This window comes from Panthera tigris, chromosome A2 (assembly GCF_018350195.1).
Source record: "Panthera tigris isolate Pti1 chromosome A2, P.tigris_Pti1_mat1.1, whole genome shotgun sequence".
In the NCBI taxonomy this organism is placed as follows: domain Eukaryota; kingdom Metazoa; phylum Chordata; class Mammalia; order Carnivora; family Felidae; genus Panthera; species Panthera tigris.
The window spans coordinates 101,719,707-101,741,811 of NC_056661.1; the positions used below are offsets into that span (position 1 = coordinate 101,719,707).

The following is a 22,105-nucleotide window of genomic DNA, read 5'->3' on the forward strand; positions in this document are numbered from 1 at the left end:
GGCTGATACAACTTATAGAAGTTTTTTTTTTTAATTGAGATGATCATGTATTTTTTTGTTTTTAATATGGTTAATTACACTAATTGATTTTGAATTTTAAGCCAAGTTTGCACTCCTGTGATAAATTATTCTTGACATGTATTATCCTTTTTTATAATTGTTAGGTTCATTTTGCAAAAATTTTGCTTGAAATTTTGGTGTGTATATTAATGAAGTATACCAGTTGGTATGTTTCATTGTCTTGTAACATCTTTGTCCACTTTTGGTATTGCTATTTCATAGAGTGAGTTGAGCATTTCTTGCTTTTCAGTTTTCTAGAAGAGATTGTGTAGAATTGATATTATTGCTTCCTTAAGGATTTGGTAGAACTAATCCATAAAGTTAACTGGCCTGGGAATATTCTTTGCTGGTAGGCTTTTAACTTCAAATTCAATTTCTTTAATAAACATAGAATAATTCATGATATCTATTTCTTCTTGCATGACATTTCATAGTTTGTGTCTTTCAGAAATATTTTCATTTCATCAAATCTGTCATATTTAAAAGCATAAAATTATTCATGACGTTCATTCATTATCTTGTACATATCTGCAGAATGTACACTGATGTCATCTACTCAGTCCTGGTACTGGTAATTTATTTCTTTTTTCTCTTTTTTGCTGATCAGTCCAACTAAGAGGTTTATTAATTTGTATTGATTTAAGAAAAGTTTTAGTTTCATTGATTTTCTGTATTATTTTTCCCTTTTCTTTTTCATGGATTTTCGCTCTTATTTTGATAATTTAATTTGTTTTGCATGTCTAGAGTTTATTTTGTGTCTTTTCCCAGTTTAAATTGAGGTTATTTGAAGACTATTCTTTCCTCATATAGGCATTTAGTGCTGTAAATCCATGCCCTCCAATATGCTCATCCTACCTTAGCACAAACCACAAGTTATGTTACGTTGTTTTTTCATTGTCATTCAGTTCAAAATATTTTCTAATTTCCTTTCTGATTTCTTTTGTGAGCCATGGATTATATTTGATTTCCAAATATTTGGTCATTTTCCAGATATCATTTAAGAATCAATCTCTAATTTAATTCCATTGTGGGAAGGGAACATTCGTTGTATGATTTGAATCCATTTAAATTGATTGGCTCAGAATTAATGTATTTTATGGCTCAGAATATTATGTATTTAATAAATTTTCCATGTGCACTTAAAAATGTATATCCTGCTGTTCTACAAATGTATATTAGGTCAAATTGGTTGAAATTGTTTTTTCAATAATTTTACTGATATGCTGTCTACATTTTATATCAATTATTGAAAGAAGGATATTCATATCCTTGACCAAAATGGTGAACTTGTCGATTTCTTGTCTATTTTTACAGTTCTAATTATTTTTGCTTTAAGTATTCTATGTTTGGTTATTAAGGTCATAGATATTTTTTTAATGTTATGTCCTTTTGATTAATTTCTCTGAATCAACCCTGTTTGGTATTAGTATAGCCAGTGAAAGGCTTGTTTTGGTTAGTATTCACATGGGCTATTTTTTTCTATCATTTTACTTTTAATATATTTGTGTTTTTATAAAGAGTGTTCCTTATTGGTATCATATTGTTTTGACTTTCTCTTTCATCCAGTCTAAAAATCTCTTCCTTTTTTATTTGGAGGGTTTAGACCACAGTAGTTTAATGTTATTATTGATATAGTTAAATTTTATCCTGTTATCTTGCTATCTATTCTCTGGTTGTCCAATCTATTCTTTGTTCCCACTTTTTCTGTCTTCTTTGGGATTTATTATGTTTAAATTTTATTTCCTTTATTGTCTTAAGCAACAAGCTCTCTTTGTTTTGTTCTGTTAGCAGTTGTTTTAGGGTTTAGTGTAAACATGTTTAGGGTTTAGTGTAAACATGTTTAAATTCTATCCTGAAGTCACTTTTGTCTATTTTTGTCTCTGATGAAACCATACTTCTCTCAAAATGATCTTCCACACATGACTCTCTCCTATGCTTGGTTAACTCTCCCTCTTCTTATCACTTTAATTTGTATTAGTAACAAAGTTTGTATTCACAGCCTTGGATTTCTATACTATCCCTTTTGGTTTCTTTATAATATGTTCATGCCTTAGTAACAATGTAACTCTCTTTGAAATATCCTTGATGTTGGGATTTTTTTCTTCTTCAAAGTAGCTATTAACATCTATCAGAACTCTGTTCCAGACAATATAATTTAGAAATCTAGTGTGCTTTAAAAGACCACGGATTATAGTTCAGAGAGCATGGAATTTACTTCCAGTTCAAATAAAAACTCATTTTAAAAACTTTGGTGAATTACTTAATCTCTCTAGGCTTTAGTTTCTTCATTTGTATAATAAGGCTAGGTGACTTCTACAGTTCTTTTAAATTCTAACTCACTCAGACACCATTTTCTTGGCCACAGCACAAAGTACTTTATCAGAGCCTTTATAAACTTGCAACCTCTTATTTTTTCAATGAGAATTTTCATGGTTTTAGTGATGGTTAATATAGAAGACTCAGAAGACTAAACTCAACCTTTTATCTCAAATGAACGAATGAATGACTCTATCTAGTCCCCTCTCACCAAGACAGCATTGCATTATATATAAAGCCTAACACACTGAAATTTAATGTGCGCTCAACTAAATGAGTAGACATTAATTGGAATATAAACACAAGTTGTTAATTAATTTTGTATGCTTATGGTTCAAAAAGTTTAGCCTGTGATGAAATTGGTATTAAACCTTTAGGAATCTATGAAACACATGGATAATGCATATATGCATACATACATGCATGTATACATACATATATATACATGCATACATACATACTTAACACTTAATTGAACAGGGATAATAAAAAATCAATTGCACTTGTTAATCTCTGCTCAATTATGTTGAGCCTGTGTGGGTTAGTTATTGGTATCAGTTAATAATAGCTGTTGGATGTTTAGTTTAACTGATTAAATGATTTCTTATCTCTTCTACTTAAGATGCTTTGTGAGATGATTTGCTATCTTTGGGATTATTATTTAACATAAGTAGAATATTAAGATGATTGGAGTCTTCTTACATTGCTTGTAGTCAAATATGTCTAGCTTCTTTAAATCTCTGAGTGGTTTGTATATTACTTGTTTTCTCTAGGTCGTAAAGACAAAATACTTTAGAATTATTAAACCAGATAAAAGGAAGTTGGTAGTACAGTGGATAATTATAGAACAACTATGTAGTAAAAGGACTGTGATAAAGTCACCGAAACTTTCACAGCACTGCTTGCTGTAACTGACAAATTGCTTTTCAATTATTATTTAAATTATGCAGTTCTTAAATATAGTCACGTATACTGATTAAATACCATCTGGAAGTTTGGGGGGAAAAGTAACTACCAATCTTCTTTATATTTTTTAATTAGCATTTAGTCTGAATTATACTTATGACTTCATTTGTATTAAATATTTATAGATCACAGCTATTGCTGAATATTTACAGCCTTGGACATCATAAATTGGATTTCAAAGAGAAAGGACAAAATTGCCTGTGCTTTCTTGACACTAAGGCAACTTTAGAATTGCTTTATGGGGAGAGATATTAACTATTCTTCTTGTCTCAGTAACTAATCCCAAAACCATATTTGACCTTTTTCTATTTTTCTGTTTCCTTGGTTTATTAAATTCTCTTGTATACATATTCTTTAGTAGCATTACTTGAAGGGCAATGTTTTATAGCATATAAGATCACATCTAAGGAATGAGCTCCCTGGGTTTGAACCCAGCTCTGCATCAATGATGGGTATTTAGTGAATATATCTATACTTCATTTTCCTTAATACAAAATGGGTATAATAGGACTGGTATTAGGAATACATACACATACACCCACACACATACATAAACAAGTCTGTAACATGGCCGGACATATGGTGAGTACTACATAGATATTTGCTAATTAATAAATCCTCCTTCTTTTATCAAGCACTCATTCTTTTTGCCTTTGACTCTAACTTCTTGCTAATTTATTTACCTTCTCTTCAATAGCTGATCTACTTCACTTTGTATCCACATTTCTATTAGAAAAATAATTTTTAATTTTGTTTACATTTTCTAAAATGTAGAGGCGCCTGGGTGGCTCAGTCAGTTAAGCATCCGACTTCGGCTCAGGTCATGATCTCGTGGTCCGTGAGCTCGAACCCTGCCTCGGGCTCTGTGCTGACAGCTCAGAGCCTGGAGCCTGTTTCAGATTCTGTGTCTCCCTCTCTCTGACCCTCCCCCATTCATGCTCTGTCTCTCTCTGTCTCAAAAATAAATAAACGTTAAAAAAATGTTTTAAATGTAAAATTTCCCTTTCAGACTAAAGTACAAGAACATCCTATGAGATCTAAAATGTCTAAAATAACAAATGCTAAATATTGTTAGCTATCATTTATTTATACACTGTATTGATTTGTCCTTATTCTGTACATTAAAAATACCAAGATTTTGGCAAATAATCAAGTAGTGCACATGTCTGTGAATGTAAATGGTTTAGCAGTCACCATTTCCTTGATTTTATCTAATTAATTTTTTTTCTTATCATGACAAATGCTTTATCAGTCAAACTTTCTTGCTGACTAGTTCTGTTTGTACTGCAGTACACAATGAGATATACAAGAAAGTGTCCAGAAAACCATTGAAAACCTGTGCTAATGGTAGTCCTAGTCCACACATTTCTTGGCACCTAGATATTGGTCCTCATATTTTGAGCAGAGTGTTTATATTAGTAGTAATATAAGGGAAATTCTTTTGTGAAATTAAGGCCATAAGTTTTTTTTTTCTTTTTACATTTATCAGAACCTCACTTTTTAAATTTATAAATGCATAATATTTTATTTCTTATCTCTACAAATTAGTGACATGAAATGAGCTTTTACAAATGTCCAACCCATAGCAACATTTTTTTCCTGTGGAAACTTATGCAGTGATATCGTATAAATGCAGTGAATGTCAATGACCTGAGTAATCTTGGGATTGTCTGGATATCATCTTCTGGTGTTGTGCTCTTGCTCTGAGATACTGTGCCAATGAGATTAAAGTAATATTTAAAGCTATTTAGATTATTATCTTGGTGACCTTCACAACTCATTTGAATCTAACAAAACAATTTTGGAATAGGAAAAATTCCCTTTCCTCTTAAAAAAAAAAATTTTGTTTCCCTGCTTTTAGCTGGGTCTTATGTTTCTGGATGCCAAAACCTCCTTTCATGAGGGTGTATGTATATTGTTACTCTTTTTTATCTTGTTGAAATCATCCTGTCTCTGCCTTCATTGCTCAGTAATTCAATTAATCCCAATTGTTCTTGTCTTTATTATCATCTCCTCCCGTGGGAAGCTTCCTATTATAATAATATATTGGATGATTTAAATTTTTTCATTGATGATATAGTAGAACCAATTTAAAGTATTTTATTGAAATGCAAATTTTATACATTTAAAATTTTATGTACTTGAATATGTATGTTTGATTAAAGGGTTAGGTAGAAGGAGGAAGGGACATCAGGACAATTATACTATCTTTTTCTGAAGCCATTTTCAGAAGATAGGGCCTTCTACATTAGCAAATATACTCTCATTATATCGATTAAAAAAAAAGGCAACTCAAGATAAACTGGGAACTGGGAAGTCAAAAGTCCTTATTGCAGTTGTTCAAGAGACAAATTTAGAATTTATTCGTTTTTTTTTTTTTTTTATTCCTTCCCTCTTTATTACTTTCTGCATATCCACAACCAAGAATGCAGGACATAGTATGTAGCCTCAGATAGCTCAATTTCATTTCTAAGGATTTGCAGACCATTTAAAAATTAAAGCATTACTTGCACCTCTACTAATGTTGCAATAATTTGAGGAAAGATGAGATACTTTGTAAAGATTCCAGACACTGAACATAATTCAGAGCCTTTTCTAAAACTCTGTAGAACATTCCCTCTAAGATGTAAACAATATTAGCACATCGGTCATTTTAAAGACTCAGAGAGGATGAAAGATTGGCCAGGTATTTGTTGATGTATGGCATTAAAGGAGTCGGCGGGGGGGGGGGGGGGGTGAGAACACATAGAAGGGACTGGAAGCATGAGCATTACTTGATGTTGTCATAGCAGTATAAATGGAAGGAAACAAAAGTTAAAAAAGGAGATGAGATAAATAAAAGGATATGAGGATATCCTTATTTTTTTTTTTTCAAGAAGCCAGTTTTGAGGACTTTCTTTCTTAATGGTATCCCTGGCTCCTGCACATGGTAGTGCATTTACAGACCAATACTAGGCCTAGATTCACACAAATGGGTAAGTAACTCTTTTGTAAGTGTAGGAAAGTAGAAAACTTGCCACAATGTTTAATTTGTCTCCTGTGTCTTTTTTCATTTTCATTTTATGCTTATTCTAGTGACTTATTGTTGGGTAAAAAACACATTTGCTTAAAAAATATACTAAAATGCTTTCAGATGATGATCATGTTTTTCCCTCATTGGAAATAAGAGAACAGATGCACACTTTAACTGTTACACAAAAATTACAGGTTCCTAAACCAAAAATAGTTCCCTTAATATGTATGTGTTATATCTTCATTGCCATTTCCTCTGAAATGTTGAGACTGACAGCTCTTATTAATAGGTAGGTTGATTGCGGGTATTTTTTTTTTTTCATTCAGCTAAAACACTTTCTGCTGCTTTGAAAAGAGTGAGATAATTCTCCATATTAGGAACCCAAAACATTAAATTTGCCATATCCTTTATAATTCACACGAGTTTTGGGTATACTTTCTCTTACCTATTCATGTTATTTTTGACTTGTCTCTATGTCTTGGTGCTTCTTGAATGTAAAATCATTTGCCCTTATGGCAAAATGATATGAAGAAACAGTATATGCAAATAATTCTAGTCTCCTCCCCAAATAAATAAATTTCTTAACTGTCAAGAGGAAAATTGATTATAGTAATCTACATAAAGTAAATCGGTTTACAAAAAGCAATTGTGTTAGCCTTAAAATAAATATTTCTGACTATATTTCTTTTTTTTTCTGGTGTGCACAGTTTAAAAATAAAAATGACTAGAAATGCTTTCTTTTTTTTTTACCTCAACAAAAATTTTTATAGCATTTTGTTTTTAAGGTGAATACTAAACATAACTAAACAAAGCACTCTGAGTCTGTAGAGAATAATGAAAATGTTGTTGATGTTAAAAATGCTTTCTTAATATAAAGGGCAAATAGAAACTAATAGTGAAGACTTGACTCTAAGCTTTATGAAGGAGGGGAATTGTTCTCAGTTACTCCCAAATTCCCAGTTGTCTAGAGCAGTGACAAGCTCACAGTAGCTGACAATTATTAATAAATCGATAAGCTATTATCACTTAAAGTTTTTTTTTTCAGTTCTGTATCATAGTATGCTTATTTTTTGGGGGAGCATAAGAGCTATTTTCACAAACAGATAAAATATATAGTTAAGAGACAAAACTTTGTTATTCCATTTAGCTGTTAAAAATCATACCTACATTCTCACACCATTGATTTAATTGTGATGTAATACCCAAGTAAGTGAGTTGAGAGTATTCTAAATGGCTCTGAAAATCTTGATTTATGTTGATTTTATCTGTCCTCCCATGTCTTCCAATGAAGTGATATGTTTAAAGTCACCTTATTAAAAATATTTTTAAATTATGTAATGCACTTAAAGTCATCTTATAAAAAGAGGCTTAGAGTGGATCTTGTTTTTAAAACCCCTAAAATCTTTTTTTTAACTTGAAAATAATAGTAAGAGTTTGTTATAATTCCCATACTTTCTTTTTCATATTAACAATGTAAAAGTAACCTATATGGTTTTTTTTTTACTATAAATATGAAGGGAAAATCCTATTTTCCAGTTGTTCTTATGTTTGTTTCCAACAATTATCAATCTTTATTTTCTAAAATTTTCTACAAAGTGTGCATGTCATTACTGACTATAAAGTAGTGGTTAGTGAGCATACTGAATAAGAAATATCTCTCTTTCTGCTTCTTTCAGTGCATTAAGATTTTTGCACTTGAATAAAGCATGATATCCTTTACCCATTTGGTTTATTTTTACCCACCTGTTTAATGAATTTCAATGTTAAATGAATTTACAATTGACATTACTATTTCAAATATTTTTACATTTTTATCATGTCCTGTTCCTTGCAAAGTAGACAATTTTTTAGTCTGATAAAATTACATTAAATTCAAAAGTATACATTTATATTAAAAGACATAGGGCTTGTGTTTTTTTAAGGTAAATTTTCATGGTTACCACCTATATTTTTGTTTTCCAGAATGTTGTCCAAACTACAGTGTTTTTTTCAATGCAAATAAGCAATTTTCTTTCATGAGCTATGTAGAAATTTCTGCTAACCCATCTGGTTTAGAAGCCACAGCTTGAATTTTAATGAAGCAATATTATTTACTGCACTTAGTCCTGCAAATGTTCCAGTGTTTGCTCTGTCTTGATGATTCTGTCTGTGAATGGGTCAAATTACCTTTACCTGTCTGAAAAACTTGAAAATAAGTGTTGACACTCAATCAGTGAAGCTCAGGGTGGTGAAATGTTTACAAATGTAACGTGACACCATCTAGAATTTAAACAAGGACCCCAATTTATTTAGTCTACCTATATATATATGTGTGTGTGTGTGTGTGTGTGTGTGTGTGTGTGTGTGTATAAAACTGTAGTGTAGATGAGCTTCCTCTGGAGTTCTATTACCTCTTCCTGGCTCCTGGAACGTGGTTACATTTAAAGTGGAAATAAATAGCACACTTATGGGGTTTAAAGAGTTAATCCTAATTCACAATGAGAGAATAACAATTAAATTCAACAATAGCAATGTTACTGTAAAATACATTTTATTTGTTACATATTAGCTGAACTCAGCTCTTTTACATCTGTCCTTTTTGGTTATGTTAGGTCGCATTAGGAGAAAATTATAATCAGGATATTTAATATTAATACGAAATACAGAAGTTGATAGAATATTTTCTAAGCTGTAAGAATAATGGCACTATTTTTGGTTAAATGTTTGTTTGGAGAGGCATAAAGGTTAGAAATTGACTGGACAGGATCATAAGATGAGTGTTTCAGATGGGTGGCCACTGAGTTCTGTTGCCCTTAGAGACTTCCTTTCATAATCACACAAAGTTCAAGTCATTAAGTGAAAAGAGTAAATTTACAGAATGATATAGATTTTCAGAAGTCTTAATTAAAGTTCACAGAACTTTAGAAAATTGAGAAATGCCCTCTCTTGACACTTCATCTCCTGTGTTATTTGATTATCTGATTTAAATATGTGTTTAATTAATTAGTATTAGTATGAAGTAGCCTAGACAGAATTGGAGTGAATGCCCTCTGGTTGTGAAGCAATTTTGCAATCTTAGAGAAAGGGAAAAAAAAGGTTATTGACTAAAGGACTCTGGTCTTTTTAGAGCTTCCCATTCCCCATGATACCTCCCAGGACATTACTATTCCCTGAACCACTGAGATCAGAGAAAGCAGAAATCACATATTCCCTTCCTAGGAATTAGCAACTCTCCAATATACCATAAATATTTTGTCTTGTTTCCTGTTAGTACCACATATAGTCCAAAGTGAATTTCCTAAAGCAGAGATGAACAGAAAGTTAACACTGAGGAGCTGAGTGTAAAAGCTACTGAGTAAACTAATAGAGGAATCAAGTTTCTATCCTTAGGTCAGATCTCTGACAGCTGTTCTTTGCTTATAAAGGTGATGCTTCTTCTGGCATCACATTTTCCAAACCAAGATGAAACCCATATCTTTTTTTCTATTTAATAAAGTGTTCTCTGTTAGTTCCTCATGGTATTTAGGATAAAATGAACCATGTGTCAGTTAAGGAGTCTGAACAAAGAAACAAATACTGATGGGGTAGCTTAATGAGTCCCTTGGCTCCAAACATCGAAAATGAAAACACTGTATATTTCATTTATATAAGGCTAAGAGCCTACAAGCTTTTTTTTTAATAGAGTCTTGTAGTATTGTTCAAAATTAAGGCTGTTCTTTGAAGCATGCACTGTAACATTGGCATTTAGAATCAATAATATACCTTCTCACAGAAAAGGGCTTAAATGGTGATCTGTTCCTATGAGAAAAGAATACTTCGGGGTTTAAATTTGCTGATTTATCCCCACCCCACCCCTCAAGAACTTCCTTAAGTTGTGACTCAGGATTTCCCTGCCTATGCTTTAAAAAATCTGACAATGAAAGTTCTGGCTCATAAGCTCAGCAGGTTTATTACAAGTTATAGGTCAACGGATACATACAGAGACACCCGTAATGAGAACTCACCCTCACATACAGTAGTGGTACAATCTCTTTCTCTTTCCTCTGCCAAAGTTGCAGAGATCAAGATTCTATTCTCTACAAACATTGAGTCAAACTGTGTTTTGGGGTAGATAATATAATTAGGAGTCAAATAGAAGTACAGTGGCCTGACAAATTTTTCCCAAAATCAAACCACATTCAGCTCAATCTCAGCTTCAGTCTTACAAGAATATAAATGTATTAGTAATGATGTGTTTCTTTCCCACCAGAAATATAGTTGAAATATACAGTGTAAGGGCAGGAGCTATATTTTAAATCTCTAGTCATGATGACTGGAAAGGATCTGTCAAAACCTTTCTTTGTCTTATTAGCAACTACCAGGAGGTATATGAAGTTCAGTTTCCTGAGCACATTTCATGGGAAAGATAACTATTGCAAATACAAGTCACTTCATTTAGGAAGAATATTTAAATTGGGCCCCAAATTTCTGTGAAATGTACTTTGTCATTAAAGGGAATAGCCAGTCAAGGAAAGCCTTTAATGATTGTTAATGAAAACACGTATTAGGAAAAATTAATAATTCAATTTTGAATCAATAAGGACCTTTGATCTCTCTTGTGATGATAAACATTTATATTTGAGGACGTGAGGTTTTGTTTGAGAATTTGCTTTTTACTATTGCTCACATTTTAGGCAGACAGGCATATTGCTGGTCCTTTTTCATTCTAGCTTGTACATTATTGGGCAAAAGAAGAGAGGCAGGTCTGGAGTAAGATGAAGCACAACAGATTGCAGTGAATAGACCATGTGTTAGAAGGTGTCAAATATTTATTAGATATTTACTTCATAAGCATATACAGATAACCTGTATGAACTAAAAATATATTTTTTTTCCAGAAGCCTCTCAGCTAGACTGTAATCCCAATAACTCAAAATCAGAATTTTACTATTTTGAATCTCTGTGACATTAACTCCGTTCTTCCTTTCTGGTACAAAATCTAGAAAATAGGGCACAATATAGATGTTTAATAATTTTTCTTGTTGGTTGAATATAGTGCATTTTATTTATCTTAGGGATATCTACCTCATACTAAATTCTGATTAAGGAGATATAGTTAATATAAAACATTGCAGGAAGAAATAATTTTCAAAAGTCTTTGTTCCAATGTTAAGCAAGTTAAACAATTCTCTTGGCCTCAATTTTCTTTTATATCTAAAATAATCTCTTCTGCTACAATTATGCTCTGGAAAACGTGAAATTTATTGATGGTTTTCACCTTTTCAGTCAATAATAAAAGCCTTTTTCCCCCTCATCTTGAAGGTAAGATAAAGATGGTGAAGAAACACTAGGAAAAATGTTAGTATTGATAAGAATGGTGCACAAAATATCAGATGCTTTAATAATTTGACAACAGTGAAAGAATTCAGGTTATAATTCCAATTTTTAAAAAATTAAACCAAAATGTTAAGTAGTAGCCTCAAATGGAACACTGATATAATATTTTGGCAATAGGAACCAAATTTGTAACATTTCCATTATTTTCACTGTTATATAAATTAGATAAAATTTTCAGTGTTATTATTTTTAAATGGAGACTCCCTTACTGAATCACATTTCTATTTTACAAAAGACAATATACTAAATGCACTAAGCATATGGTTTACTTACAAAACTCCCTGTAGTTTCATTGCACCCTAATAATGCCTGTGTTTGTGGAAAAACTAGTTTACAAGAGGCAGATGACTAACCCAGAAGATGGCTTTTAAAGACATTGCATCAAGGATAGTTGGGTACATAGATGATATTTTATTTTTTTTATTTCAGAATCCATAAAATAACTCCTGAAAAATCATAGACAGAGCTATTTCATTAACTTCCTATGAGAACAAAGAATTCTTTTTTAGACACCTCACAACATCATTGATATAAAACGTTGTTACCACTAATTGGAATAAATTCTTACCTTCCCAATTGTAAGTCAGTGCTGTTCAAGATTTCTTTCTGATAATGTGGCAAGAGTAGCCTCACTTTCATCTATTAATGTCATCTCTTGTGTGCCTGCAAAATTTGCCAGAACTGATTAGAGCAGATATTAAATGATAATTGGACATTTAGTGCTCGTCAAACAGAAAGTGACAGATGGGGCACTAATTAAATTATAGTTCTGACATTATTCACAATGGTTTATGACTCTTCAGTGATGACCTTCATGCATCTCTTCTCCATATTTTTTTTCCCTTTGGTGGGGATAGAAGGATAGGAGGCTGATTGATAGAAAGGAAAACTATCTCTAAAAACACTGAGCAAAATCCCGAGATATTTAAAATGCTTAATTTTTAAGGCTATTTATCAAGATAAAACATTTTTCTGTAGTGAAATGAATAATTATAAAACAATAGGGAAACTTACTATGAAGCTAATGAACTGCGAAAAAAATACATAATCCTAAAGAATATACAAAGATAGATTATAATGACTCTATTTCTGGAAAGGGTAAAGACCTTTGTTCTTACTTGAATAAAGAAAAAAATATATTTCTGATATCAGAAATGAGGATGCAGTGCTTTTTTATTAATGCCTTTTTTGTTTGTTAACTCAAGCTTGCATTACTAGTTATCTCCACCAGCTAAATGAAGAACCCTGTTGAAAAGAAAGGGGTAGGAGAGGAATTAAAAGAAATTCTAAGCCACAGTTGCTGAACCAGAACTACATTTGCTTTTTCAATTAAAAGAGAAAACACAGTGTTGATTACTTTCTAACTTTAGTTTTTAATTTTGCTCCGGTGTTTAGTAGTCTTAAAAAAAATAAAAACACCTGAGAGTAAAACCTCTAAGACTTTGATAAGTGGTGAATAATCCTCTCAATCTTCTGTCTAGTGATTGACCAAAATTTAAAATTAAATCATTGTAAGTCGTATCTCTTTCCCATAATTTTCTAGTCATTTTTTTCTGCTGACATATATGTATGGGTTTAGTTACCATTAGTGATGAGAGTATTGACTAATTAGAAAATTCATCACCACCACCCCCCACACACTATAAAATGAGTAGTATAAGAGGGAAGATTTGTTTTTACTGATGTAATCTCCGCAACGTGTGAAGGTATAGAAAAAAGAGCAAATGAATGTAGAATTCATTTTGATTCTTTTATGTAAGGATGTTCTGTAGTTTCGAAGTGATAACCAACTAGCAAATTCAATATAAAGGATTAAATGGAATAGAATTGGGGCTCCAGTTGGCCTTGTTATCCATGGGAATTTGGAGAACTTTCTTTACCCTATAAAACATTACTCTTTAATTGGTAAAATAACATGGCTTTATTAAATGTTTTATAAGTCTTTTCATATCTTCAAAAGTCTTCTTTTGTTATGGGTAACTTTTATGTTTTAGGCCAATATAATCAATCTATCTCAATAGCAATTTATTTTTAAAGACATTTTAATATATTACCAATACCATAATAGTCTCTGTATTACTCAAAGAAATGTACATGTATTCACAAATATAACGGAAGAACAGTGTTTAAATTTTTTTTCTGGTTAATAACAGATTACTCAGCTATTCTAAACCTTTACAGTGTTTCTTGTTTTCATGTTGGTTGTTGAATATGCAGGTTGCAGTTGTAGGTATTGGAGATGTTTGTGTATATTTCTGTAGGCCTTTTAATTAAGCATTCTTTTGCTGCTAAGATATTTGTCTAAATGGTTCTAATATAAGCAACATAGTGTCCTTTGCTATCCTGTTCTGATAACTCCAGTGAATTAGAATATGATGTTATTTGACCATAATATATTCTTGAGAAATTTAGAGATTATGGTTTCCTTTATCCTTTCCTAGGTGCACATGGAAATACAGAATACAAATACAGAATTTTCTCTGTTATTCATTCATTCATTTTACATTTTGACAGGGAGAAACAACTAGTTCTCTGGTTGACAACTTCTGGAATTTTCTAGTTTTTTCTTGCAAATCAGAACATTTAAACTTCTTCCATCTTGTGTCTCGTCTTTTCCAAGATATGTGAGAAATCACCATTGCCGAGAGTATTTCTATGATTCCTCCTGGAACTTACTCAGTATCTTAAATGTCAATAACTGGACTCTTGAGTTAAATTAAAATGCTAGACACTTTGGGCTCATTACTCTGCTCATTGTGGTTTCATCTTGCCTATAAATGTTCCATTACTGTTTTTTTTCTTTTTAATTTTTTAATGTTTATTTGTTTTTGAGAGAGAGATGAGAGAGAGAGAGAACATGAGCAGAGGAGGGGCAGAGAGAGAGGGAGACACAGAATCTGAACCAGGCTCCAGGCTCTGAGCTGTCACCACAGAGCCTGACGCGGGGCTCTAACCCACAAACCGCGAGATCATGACCTGAGCCAAAGTTGGATGCTTAACCGACTGAGCTACCCAGGCACCCCTCCATTTTTGGTTTAAATACTTCTCCTTTGCAGAGAACATGGAAATAAAATAACACCTACAGGTTTCCAGTTTTATATTTCTTTTAACCTTTTTAATAATGATCTTCCTTAGATGGTATCGATGTTGTTTTCTTACTGAGAGAGCCTTTTGTTCTCATGTTTCATAAGACTCACTTATTTTGCCTATTAACTACTAAATACCATTTGGTTTGAAAAGATCCAGAGCTAGGGTGATAATCTGAAGTAATTCTAAACATTAGACATGAGAAATCTTTGTTTTTTCCTAAATAGTATTTGAGTGAAGAGATGGGCTCTTGAAAGCATAGGAATACAGCTATGATTAGCATTTTCTTAAATTAAGCTAAGTATAGAATATTAGAATTTTAACATTATGTATTTAGTTCACTGATATTGTAAACTTCAATGAATAATTTAAATGTTTAGTTTGCATTATGAAATTTTCATTAATGAATACATTCTTCAATCTCCAAAAGACTTGAGAAGGAAAGAATTAAGATACTATGAGTAGAGTCAAAAGTATTAACAATCTCCACTAGAGAATTAAATGCCTTAGTGAATATATTTTCAGGTTAGAAGGGATTGTATAAATTAACCAACATATGCAAATTGAGGAGACTGAGAACAAAAATATGATGAGCTTTTCAATAGACATAATTGGTTAATGGTAGACCTGGCTTAAGAGTCTGTCTTTTGACTATCAATGTAGCACTCTTTGAATTTTCTTGTTGCAGCAATAACTTATTTACTTAAGAGTAAGGATGGGCGAGTTTTTGTTGTTGTTATTTGTTTGTTTGCTTGTTTTTTAGAATAAAGAGCCAGACATTAAACATTTTTGGTTTTCCAGCCTAGAAGGGCTCTGTTGCAACTTCTTGACTCTGTCGCCATGTAAAATATAGGTAAAAATGAGCATGAATGTATTCCAATGAAGATATATTTTCAAAAACAGATGACTGGCTGGATTTGGTTAATGAGCTACAGTTGGCCAACTCCTGATATAAACAATTTCAAAGCAATTTAATATTTTTGAAAATTCTAAGGTATACCCTTAAAAAGGCTAAAAGCATAAATTTTATGTTATATGTATTATACTCAAATAAAACTAAACAAAACTCTTTAGATCACCTTATAATTCACATATCCTTATTTTAACACAGGTTTGAGTAATTGTGTGCCTACTTTCAAATTGATAGTGAACAAAGGCTAGTATGGAGTTTACATTAATGAAATTATTTGTCAAATAATTGGAATATGTTAATGAGAAGTCAAGAGAAAACCAAATTATTATAGTAGAGAGTTTTGGAGAGTATCACTTAGAAGTCTGAACTCTGTGCCTTCATAACCCTGCAATGAGGCACATACCTGTTTTATTAGCAGGATAGAACTTAATAGGGAAACACAATCACCAAAGAGCTTTATATTAATATGTGGTCTAGTTTATACAGTTCAAAATAAAATACCTGTACTATTTAGCAAAGAGGTATTTTTGGTGGAAAGAAATAAGGTCCTAAAAGAAACCCAGTCTTATCCCTTGTTGTACTTATTCCCTTATGATAAGCTCCCAAAAGATTTTTCTATGTTAACCTATCCAGTTGGTTTCTTAAGAAATTGATCATGCTCACTTTTCTTTTATTCTTTCTCTCGCAACATCCTTTAAAATTTTGTGAGAGCTGGTTAGATATGAATTCCTGTCTCGACATTCCCTATTTTGCTATATAAAATCATAGTCTGCCACAAGTCAAATGATCTGTTAGCAATTCTAGGATGACAAGTAGAATCTACTGGGAGCACTCAGGCCACTCTGATATCCATCTTAGATGATGAGTTTAGAAAAAGGTGGATTGAAGCACAGAGGTAAATTTTAGTAAATTTTGCTTTTCCCATATAATTTTTATGTCTTTACTGAGGCAGAATTGACATATTATAAACTACACATTTTTGAAATATATGATAGTTTTAACATATTTATACATCCATAAAACTATCACCACAATTAAAATAATGAACGTATCCATTATCTCCAAATTTTCCCTGTGCTTTCTGAAATCTCTTCCTCTTGCTCCTTCCTGTCTTTCTCATCCCATTCACAGGGAACCTCTGATCTAGTTTATGTCACTATAGATTAATTTGCATTTTCTAGAATTTTGAATGAGCAGGCTCACACTGTATGTACTATTTTTAACTCTTTTAACAAAGAATAGCTTTCTCAAGACGAATCCATGCTATTGGATGTAGCAGCAGTCGTTTATTTTGATTGCTGAGTTATATTTTATTTTATATATTCCACAAGTTGTTTATCCACTTACCTATTTATGAGCATTTTGGGTTTTTTTTTTTTTTTCTGTTTTGGCTCTTATAAACAAAGCTGCTATGAACATTCATGTGCAAGTCTTTTTGTGAGCATATTCTTCATTTATAATGGGTAAATGCCTTCAAGTGAACTGACTAGGCCATCCACTATGACCTATATTAGGTAAATTTTGTCTCCTTTTAATATTTTTGGCTCAAGTTTCTCAGTAAATAAAGTTATCATTGTTTCCTTTCTTATTTTCCCCTGATTTGAGAAATCCCAATGTATAAGAAAAGAAACTATAAACAGAATCTAAGGCAACTATAGGCTTTTCTTTTTTATTATAAAGTTTGTTTTCCAAACAAAAGAGCTCTAAAACCTGGGGGGAGAAAAGAAAAAAAAACAGCTTATGAGATTGAAAGTGTGGGTTTCCAAAGAGCACTTGTGAGATTTAAGTGGTAAAAGTCATTTCCACAAAGTGGAAACCCTATGATACAACTGCATTCAATTCACTTATAAATTTGGTGCAATTTACAACATTATAGATAAGAAAAAAAGGGGGGCATATGGTTTAATTTAAGAATTTGAGTCTTGACAATGTGAAAACCTTTATTATTCTCAGGAACAAGAGGTGAAAACAAAACAAGACAAGAATACTAGAAGCTTGACACAAAGCTTGTAACTTTATTTGAATTCTGACTATACATGGTTATTGTTTATTAATTCTATATATACACAATTGAGTCAATTAAGACAGATTTTACTTATAATATGTGTAAATCATAAAGAAACTGTTATAGTTAACTAATCATTTCTACTATATTAACAACTTACACTATTTATTGTGGCTGAATTAAACTGGTTCTAGTGATTTAAATAATCAAGCAAATAAGATTGCTGTTGTTCAGTCATTTCATACCCAGTTGTAGATTGTCTTTGGCAAATTCCGAAACACAGCTCTTCTGGAGTCTAGAATAATAAACATTGCAAAAATATGAAAGACATTTATTAATGCAAATACCATATCAAGCATTGAAAATAATCAGTGGTATTTTTAAAAACTAAACTACATTTTATTAATAAAACATGTTTTGATTTCTTTAGGAACATGCCTGTATTGATTACTCAATGTTTATAATTGAGAGAAAAAAGCTTATTAAAGTATACCAGGGGCCACTGTCTAGCCTATGTGCTTTATAAATCAATTAACTTAATACTTATGAGAACTCTTTGAGATTAGTACTTTTATTAGCCTCATTTTATTGAGAATGTCCCTGAGGCAGAGATTGAATAAGCATCTTTCACAAGGGCATGTGGCCAGCAAGTGGGAGAAACAGGCTTGGAACCCAGGCTCTCACTACTGAATGAAGCTCTTAAGGACTGTACTATATAAATTATCTCCCTAGCTCACTCTTAAACATAAATGCAAAGATCAATACTAGCTTTTTTTTTTTTTTCTATTTTTAATGAAGGTGAGAGTACTTAAGGTTTAACTAAAGTCACTGTGGAATTAAAAATAAAATCTGTACTGAATGCAACAGAGTGACAAAGTTATTCCTTCCTCAATAACAGAGATATGAGCTAAACTTCTGGTTAGTTAGGCTTTCATTGAAACACCTTTTTAAAACTTAATCATCACAACAGGATAGCAACAAACGTATCATTACATGTGGACTAGAATGAGACATATCCACTATACACATTGTAAAATAATTCTTGCTATGTCATAAAGGCATCACTCTGTTCAGCAATGGCTTGTGTCCCATTAAAGAGTATCTTTCACAAAACTATTCCCCTTCAAACCCCTATCCAAAGTTGTACTTTCCATGGCTTCAATGAGAGACTACTGTGGTCCAGAAGCAAATGATCCTCCTTTCTAATGTATCCTCAGAAAATCGATGGTAGCTAATGCTACAACACAATGCCTACTTCATTCACCTCATTTCACCTCATCATGCAGGCATTTTATCTTTCACATTATCACAAAAAGGGTGAGTACAGTGCAATAAGATTTTTGAGAAGAGAGACCACATTCACATTACTTTTATTACAGTATCTGGTTAAAATTGTTCTGTTAATACTTATTGTTGTTAATCTCTTACTGTGCCTATTTATAAATTAAACTTTATCACAGGTATGTATGTATAGGAAAAAACATAGTTTACATAGGGTGTAGTAATACTACCTATGGTTTCAAGGCATCCATTGGGGATCTTGGCCAAGGGGACTACTGTATCTTCCAAATTAGGTTGAATTGAGCTATCAAGCCCCACAAAGGAAAATTACTTCCAGTAGTCATGGATTCTCTCTCCATAAATAAATTTTAACCTCTCCTTCAGACCTCAGTCTCTATTTTGATCCAAACAGTTATTTATGTTTTCCTTTTCGGCATTATTGAGAGACTTCATGGCATAGCTGGCATATTTTAACGAATTTATGGTTTAGTTGGTTTCCTTAATGAGGAAGGGCAAGTGGTTAACGTATGTAACTTTATGAAATAGATTAAAAACATAAAAATCTATCTTTATCCCTATCCTTTGAGTATGAAAATAAAAGGATGACTTAAAAATAACTAAAATAATGCATTTATTTAAAAGCAAAGTAGCGTCGAACATAGTAACGATGAAAATTTTATGTATCTTACCCCTGTGATGCTTTCTCACTGGATGAAAAGATGCTCTCCCATAGTTGATGAGAAAGAAATAGCATCAGGTATGAAGTTATCTATGACTATTAATCACTGTTTATAGGGCAGAGTAATATTGCAAACATGTCACAATGACACTAGAATTGGTTTCCAATGAAAACCCAATTAGTTTATGAAAATTATACAAGACTTTTACTAAAACTTCAGGGTAAGATCATTAAGAACTCCACGTGCTATAATATTCCAGGTCTTTGATATACATTGTTGCATTCAATCTCCCCAACTTTTCTTCAGGTTAAATGCTCTTATTTCCATTTTGTAGAAGAAATAGGATTTCAGCAGAGCTTATTAAAATGGTTTTATATCACAGAGCTCTTAAGAGGCAGAACCTCATATCTGGTGGATTGGGACAGGAAGAAAAAGAGTGATTTGCCATGTCTCTGTACACGGTTAAGCTGTGTTTATATGTTTTGAAGACTGTTCCCTTGCTAGGAAGTATCTGCAGACCAATCCATTTTTCTCTTAGTCTTCATATCCTTCACATTTTTTTTCTCTTCCTCCTTCCCTAAGGATTATATGCATGGTCCACATAAAAACAAAACAAAACAAAACAACCAAAAAACTGTCTTCAGCCTATCATAGAACTCAATGCATGCAGTCCTTTATTAAAAATTCTCTGGTAATAACAAAAGCCAGAGATTAGAGATACTAAAAAATATGTGAATCTATAAACTGAAGTTTGATTTGGAGAGTGTTTTATAACACACACACACACACACACACACACACACACACACACACACATATATATATACATATATATACATACACACACAAACACACATACACACACATGATGACAGATATATTTCTTTCCACACTATCTTTTCAAGGCTGTGTGGCTCTATGGTTATCTATTTTAAAGATTCTTTGGAAATTATAGCTGGAGGAAAGTTTCAAGTTAATTTAGTCCCCATGATTGACTGAATCATGTCCCCCCCAAATTCATATACTGAAACCTTAACCACTATGTGACTATATGTGGAGATAAGGTATTTTAAAGAGGGAATTAAGGTTAAATGAGGTCATAATGGCAGTGTGCTAATCCAATGTGACTGGTTCTTATAGGAAAAGAAAGACGCCAGGGGTATGTGCCCACAGAGAAAAGACCATATGAGAACACAGAATTCAGTCATCTGTAAGCCAAAGAGAGAAACCAACCCTACCAGTTCCTTGATCGTGGACTCCAGCCTCCAAAACTGTAAGAAAATAAATTTCTTTATTTAAGTCACTCAATCTGTGATATTTTATAAGGCAACCCTAGCACATTAAGACAATTTCTTCACATTTTACTAAAGCTAGAGTTATGGCCTAAATAGAAATAAGTTGCTCAAAGACTTAAAATAATGTGCTTTGGATATACTATATATCATGAATCATGCTGGTGCATTTATCTGTATTCCTTTATTTTAGCCTCTGTAAGACCGTCATTGAGGTAAGTTGATAAAATCCATAATTTTTTAAAGTTCAAAAACATTTATTCATTCTTTTCTTCAGCAATAGTTGCTATATTCCAGGGTTGGCATGTGGGCAAGGTGAACATAGAGTTTGTCCTTATATTCTTGGCAAAAAAATTTGAAAAAATAAAAAAATAAATTAAAAAAAAAAACCCTTCTGTAATCTAACCCTTGTTTACTTTTCCAGTTACATTTCTAGCCACCCTCCAGTCTGCAATTCTGTAATAATGGTGGAAACAGATATAGCCTGGTTTTCTCTAGTCATTTGTCCTGGCTAGAGTTTATATTGGATGTGCTTTCCATGGAAGTGTAGGCAAGTGTTGTTGAAAAACAAAGATGGACGTGCTTGAAGAGATTTAGAGAGATTTTAAGTCATTTAAGTCATTTTCAAGTAAGTCATTTCCCACTGGGTGTATAGAATAAAGCAGAAAGGTTTTGAACAGATATTTTCTCCATGCCATCTTTTAATTTTAATTTTCTTAAATTAAAATATGGAAGAAAAATAGGAAAGTACAAATAAACAAAGATACATAACAACACATATATCAATATAACTTTCAGTTGGTCGAGAAATAGAATACTACCTTTTCTTAATAACTAGATAGTTTCTCCCTTTCAAAATAACCACTATCTTTGTTGTATGGTAATTGTTTCCTTGTCGTATATTACTGTTTTTACAGTTTTACACATATTTGTGACAGTTTTACATATAACTTGCAGCACTACTTGTTTAAGTTTTATGTAAAGAAAAGCATGCCGTTTGTGTTCTTTTTTTTTCTAGTTTTATTCATGCAGCATTGTGTTTTTAGATTTCATCAGGTTAATTTATGTAGAAATGTGTTACTCATTCATTTAGTTGTATAATATTCCATTGTATAAATATGCCATAGTTCATTATTA

At 32.0% G+C, this 22,105-nt stretch overlaps 1 long non-coding RNA gene across 1 annotated transcript in view; it reads left to right on the forward strand.

Annotated features, from left to right (window-relative positions):
• Positions 1-20,932, forward strand: part of LOC122233695 — a 49,371-nt gene extending 28,439 nt beyond the window's left edge. Inside the window, exon 3 of the long non-coding RNA XR_006211362.1 lies at positions 20,817-20,932. This is a non-coding gene — a long non-coding RNA (uncharacterized LOC122233695). The remainder of the gene's footprint in view (positions 1-20,816) is intronic.
• The last annotated feature ends 1,173 nt before the right edge of the window (positions 20,933-22,105 follow it).